General features: G+C 60.1%; 1 long non-coding RNA gene across 1 annotated transcript; it reads left to right on the top strand.

Moving 5' to 3' along the window:
- The first annotated feature begins 3,076 nt into the window (after positions 1-3,076).
- On the top strand, positions 3,077-4,716 carry LOC143173287 (uncharacterized). The gene is made up of 3 exons (XR_012997517.1): positions 3,077-3,138; positions 4,409-4,511; positions 4,614-4,716. It is a non-coding gene; the product is annotated as an uncharacterized LOC143173287 (long non-coding RNA).
- The last annotated feature ends 938 nt before the right edge of the window (positions 4,717-5,654 follow it).

Here is a 5,654-nt window from a genome sequence, read left to right as displayed (position 1 = left end):
CTTCCCAGCAGGCTCGCTCCTTTCTTGCTCCCCTGATCCCTCCCCAAGCCCCCCGCTGCCCCAGCTCAGACAGGGGAGCCCTCCAGCTCTCCCATCCCTCCATCCACACAGTGCCTGTCATGGACGGTGGCCTGCCTCTGGCAGAGACAGCGGCTCCTGAGCTGCCCTCTTCCCTGGGCTGTGCGAGAGCTCCAGCACGTGGAGCCAGGCCTCTCATCCCTGGCGGCAGCCGGGGTTTCCCAATGGAAAGGGAGGCCAGGGCACATACCTAGGCTGCCCCACAGCTGCCAGGTGGCAGAGCGGAAGCCATCAGAGAGACCGTGGTGGAGCAGCAATCAAGCCTCACGCAGCTGCACGACCGCGTTCTCGGTTGTGCCGAAGCACTAGGCCCAAGTGCCACCACTCTCCCAGGGCGATGCCAGAGGAGGCAGGGGTCATTCGCAGCGAGTCAGCAGGAGGTGCTGCGCCTCCTGGGACTGGCACGAGAGCTGTGCAGCCTCTCGTGTGGCGAGGAAACCTCCCCGGGCTGGGAACCCTGGCTCACAAACAGCCTTCCTCCACCGGGCTCCACGGTCCCGTCAGCTGTCGCCATGGGCCAGGCAGCGCGCTACCGGAGAAGCACGAGCACTGCCAAGAGCAGGACTGTGAAGGGGAGAAGGGCTACCAGCCAGCACCACCAGGTCCCGCGGAGGCCAAAGCTCTTCTTCTCCCTGTTCAGTCAAAGCAAGGGGTGGATGAGATTGGGTGCCAGGGAGACAGTGATGCTGGGGGGGACAGTGGTCTGCGCAGCCCCCTCAGTGCCCCTCTGACTTGGCCTCTGCCTTGGGAAGTGAATGGGGAAGCGAGCACCAGCCCCGGGAAGGGGCTTCAGGCCAGCCCGTGCCATCCTGCTGCTGACGGCTCACAGCCGAGCACATGATGCTGGAAACCTGCCTGCCGCCTTCTCTCCCTTCCTCAGCACTACAGGAGAGGTTGTCTTCTCGCCTGCATAAGCCTTCCCTGAAAGACCAGTACCAAAAAAGGGTCTTAAAAGCAAGCAGAAGTGACTCGTGCAAAACACTTACACCCGGTGCCTGCCCGTGACATTCCGACACGCACAAAAAAAAGCCAGGAAGGTTTCTGTGTGCCTGCCTGCCCAGCTCTCACACCAGAGAGCTGGGACAGAAGGGCCTGGGAGCTGCTGCTGCAGCAAAAGGAAGGGACAGAGCTCTCTCTTCTGGAGACAGGAGGTGGAGAGGGACCAGGGACGCTTGCTGGGCCATATCTGAAGAGCATGCGGCAGCATGCAGGCGGCCAGCCAACAGTCCCTCCTGTGAGGAGCAGCAAGGGCTGGCTGGTCCCTAGGGGAAGGGGAGCGGGGAGTTGCCCAGCGCAGGCAGTGCCCTCACCACCGGCCTGCACCAAGGCCTACTGTTGCTCCAGCAGTGATGGCCTTTGTTGTCGGGCCTTTCTTTCTGAGGCACGGAAAGAGACGCTGTCTTTCGTTGCTGTGGAGGGCTACTGTTGCTCCAGCAGTGATGGCTACAGCTCTCTTGCAGGTCCCGGTGCGGACTCGTGATTGAAGACGCTTCTGATTTTAGGTCACGTTAAAACCAGAGGCCCTCTAAAACCAGAGGCCCTCTCTGTTGCTCTTGTTCCTCACCACCCACGTACGGTCAGCCAGCGACTGCTGCTCCCTATCTTTCCCCAGCTAAAGGGGAGGAGAAACCTGTATAAAAAGGCAGGGGGTGACAGGAAAAGCCCCAGACGCCGAGGGGACTTGGGACAGCTATCGCCAAAGGTTTTGCCTTGTCTGAACCCGTCGGGGGACTGGAAACAACACGCCCTTCTGCCTAGCATTGCCCCCAAGTCAGCGTCTGCAGCAAAACTCTACAATTACGGTGTATAAGCAGCGCCGCAGACACTGGGGAACAATGTGGGGACACAGCACGCAGGCAGGTCATACATCCGCTCCTCCCTCCCGGCCAGCTGGCAGCACTCCTTCTAGTGGCAGAATTCCTCAGGCTCGTCCCCTCTGGCTGCCTACCAAGGGCTTGGGCAGGAGAAGGGTTTGCATCCGGAGGTTACCTTCCGCGCTTCGCACTGAGGCACCTGTAGGTTTGTGGCAGACCTCAAAATTGCGGGCATAGCTACCGCTGTGCTCACTGAGATGGGCAGGAGCTCACTGGCGAATTCTCCCCTCTGGGCCTCCGTCCTGCTCCCCATCGCCTTTTGCTCTTCCTCCGTCTCCATCCTGGAGGCCATCGCTGTTCTGTCCTTCTCCGCCTCCTTGTCCTCATCCACATCCCTCTGTTTCTCAGTCTCTCTGGATTGTTTCCCATCCTTCTCTTGCTCTCTGTCCCGCTCTCTGTCTCTGCCTCTCCCTTTCTCTCTCCCCTCTGCCCTGCTCCCTGCCCCATCTCTCTCACTCCGCTCTCCTCGTGCCTTTTCCCTCTCTCTGACCCCTGGCCCGCTCCCTCACCCTGCCTGTGACAGTCCGTCCCTCTGTCCTCCTTCCTGCCCTTCTTCTTCTCTGTCCCCCTCTCCTGCTGCTTACCACTACTTTTATTCCTGCACCCTCCTGTCCCCTCCCCCTCCATCTCCTCCCCGCTCTATCCCTCTGCCCGCTCCTCACCAGTAGTTTGCCTTTCTCCACTCCCTGCCCAGCTCCCCCTGCTCTCCCCGTCCCTCTGTCCTGCTCCCGTCCCTCTGTCCTGCTCCTGTCCCTCTGTCCGTCTCCCGTCCCTCTCCGGGCACCCCACCGCCCTGCCCCACCCCTCTCTGCCGCTCTGTCCCTCCCTCCTCCTCCTCCCTGCTCCACCAGGGCTCCAGGGCCTGGGCAGCCCCGCGGAGGTGGCAGCCATGGGGCCTGCGGGGGGGCGGGGCCCAGCCGGGGGACGGTGTCCCCGCAGGGTCAGGCAGCAGGAAGGCGTGCCCCGCGGCATGCCGGGAGCTGTAGTCCTGGGGCACGGGGCTGCCGGGCGACCATGTTCCATCCCGCGGCATGCCGGGAGCTGTAGTCCTGGGGCACGGGGCTGCCGGGCGACCATGTTCCGTCCCGGGGCATGCCGGGAGCTGTCATTCCCCCCGCCTCAGCTTCCCGGCAGCCCTGTTGGTGACGGGAGGTGCAGTCTGTGCTCCAGCAGTGGCCCAGCTGAGGTGAGGGCTGGGGCCACCGGTGAGGTGACCGAGGCCCTTGTGCGGGTGCGGGGATGTCTGCTGCCCGCTGGCTGCCCGGGGATGGTGGGGGGGCTCCAAACTGCCCGGTACGACGGGCTCCCGGTCAGCTGGAGCCGGGCCCAGCCGGGGCAGCCCTGGGAGTGACCCGAGAACTGTGGCGGGGAAGGAGACGGAGACAGACCGCCGCCCCCCCAGGCACAGGCACCGGGCTCCCCGACTCCCAGAGCCGCCCCAGCCCCGCTCGCCCCCTGCAGCTGCCCCGGCCGTCTCTCTGTCCCGCTGCCCGTCACAGTTTGTTTTCTTCCAGTGCTGTCCTGCTCCCCGTTCCTTTTTTCTCTCTCTGTCACTCTGGCCTGCTCCCCGTGTCAATTCTTTAATGCCGCCATCTCAGTCCTGCAGCACATCGCTATTTTTTTTCCCTCTTCCATCCCTTTGTCCTGCTCCCTGCCCCTGTCCCTGTCTCTCTTTCCTTTTGTTCTGCTGCCCATCTCTGTGCTCCAGCCCATTGCCATTTTTTTCCCCCTTCTCGGTCTCCTTGTCCGAATCTGACCCTCTCTTTATTTCTCAGTCCCTTTGTCCTGCTCTCTGTCCTTCTTTGTCACTCTTCACCTGTATGCCCCACTCCCTGTCCCTGTCTTTCTCTATCCCCCCTTCCTTCTGCTTCTCCTTCCCGCCGCCCCCCCATGCCTCTGTCCTGCTCCCCGACCGTACCTTTTCTTCCTCCATCTCTCTGCAGGGCTCCTCATCCCGATTTCTCTTGATTTCTCCATCTCTCTAGCCTTTTCCCTGTACCTGTCTTTCTCTCTCGGCTCCCCTGTCTCCTCTCTCGCCTTATTTTTCTCTTTCTAGTCCTCTGTCCTTCTCCCCATCAGCTTAAACGGAATGAGCAGGTGTCCCTGTGCTCTGGTGTTTACCTTGCATTGCCCTAGGGAAGATGTGTGTTTTTAGGGCTAGGGCTCATTTGGAAGCTGATCTCCTTATGGAGACGGCGGAGCTCGGCATAGTTAAAGCAGAGGTTATTCTCAGCTGGTGCTCTGTGCCTCTTGTTGAAATTTCGAGCAGGCTGTGGGCCTTATTTTGAAGGAAGGTTTCTTGTTCTGCGCTTACTGCTCCTCGGGATGCTGCACAGGAGTGGTGTTGGGGTCTGCAGGGACAGGTGGGACCTGCTGTGATTCCTCGTAAACGTGAACTGGGCTTGTCCTAATGTACTCGAATAAACCAGACTAACTGCATATGGTTTTCTTCGCAGACCCAATTCCAACCAACGTGCTCGGCGCTAATGAACAAGAGACCGTGCGCTACTTTTCCAGACGTCACTGGCTGCAAGTTAGCTGAGCGCATCACTTACTCAGGTAACGGTGCAGTTGGTCTGTGATCAGGGATGCGTACCTGCACGACAGTGCCTTCATGAATGTTCTCTGGTCTTGCCGCTTCAAAGCCCTTCCTTCTTCCAGAAACTTCAAGATGGCATTTCTTATTCTGGGCTTCGGGCTGGAGTTGGACCTACCGTTGAATGGCTGATATAACGGGCTCAATAAAATGTGAATGAGAACCCCGCTTTGTTGTTGTTGTTGTTTTCTAACAGTGTCAGAACTTTGGTAAGCAAGAGGAAGAGTGGTTGAAAGAGTCTGTTCTTTGAGAGTAACATATTCCCGTGGCGTGCCCATCTTTGCATGGTGAAGGTTTCCTCCCTGCAGTATGGTTTTGCTGGGCTGCGAGGCTGTTTGGGAGTAGCAGAAGTAAGAAGTTTCATCTTTCAAGGTAACGAAGCTGTAGCAAAACTAGCAGGAAAAGCTAGTTTCTTCCTAGAGTGCTGTCTGAGAAAAACAGTAGCAAGTAGAGGCCCTTGCAATTGGCTTTTTTATGCAATCTTCCTACGGAGCTTTTGGTATGGATTGACTTCTGGGAAGTAAGACCTGAGTTCCTGTGCACTCTCATACGCAGTGCTGCCTCCCAAAATAGGCCGACCCTCTTCCACTTCTGCTCCTTCCACGCTCGTATGGAACAAGGAAATGCAGGAGTGTGCAGATTCAGTAATTTGCTGGCAACGGGTGTTCGCTGGGGAGGCCTGGCGTAAGGCGTGGCCCAACGGGGCCATGAGGTCTCAGAGCCCGTGGCCGCAGCAGCAGCAGCACGGTGTGAGAGTTGGGGGGCCGTGGTCCTCACCCGCCTCCTCCTCTTCCTCCTCCTGGTGGCCCTGCAAGCCCAGGACACCCAGGCTGCTCTGAGACGAGCACAGGGAGCAGGTAGGCGGGCAGGGGGACAGCACCCAGCCCCAAGCAGTGCGGCGTGGCACCCACCGCACCTCAGCGGGGTGGCAGTGGGGCCAGGGCTAGGGCTGGGTCCGGGAGAGCAGCTGAGCCGGGCTGGGCCAGGCAAGCCAGGCAGGCACCATGGTGCGGGCAGGGGGGGCAGACACCCCGCGGGGAGGTGTGGAGGGTCTGCGGCCACTTTGGGGGTGTTTTCCGGGCAGGCGAGGGGGCCGGGAGCAGTGG

The sequence above is a fragment of the Aptenodytes patagonicus genome, unplaced genomic scaffold, assembly GCF_965638725.1.
Source record: "Aptenodytes patagonicus unplaced genomic scaffold, bAptPat1.pri.cur scaffold_43, whole genome shotgun sequence".
NCBI lineage: Eukaryota > Metazoa > Chordata > Aves > Sphenisciformes > Spheniscidae > Aptenodytes > Aptenodytes patagonicus.
This window is presented reverse-complemented; position numbering and strand designations above follow the sequence as displayed.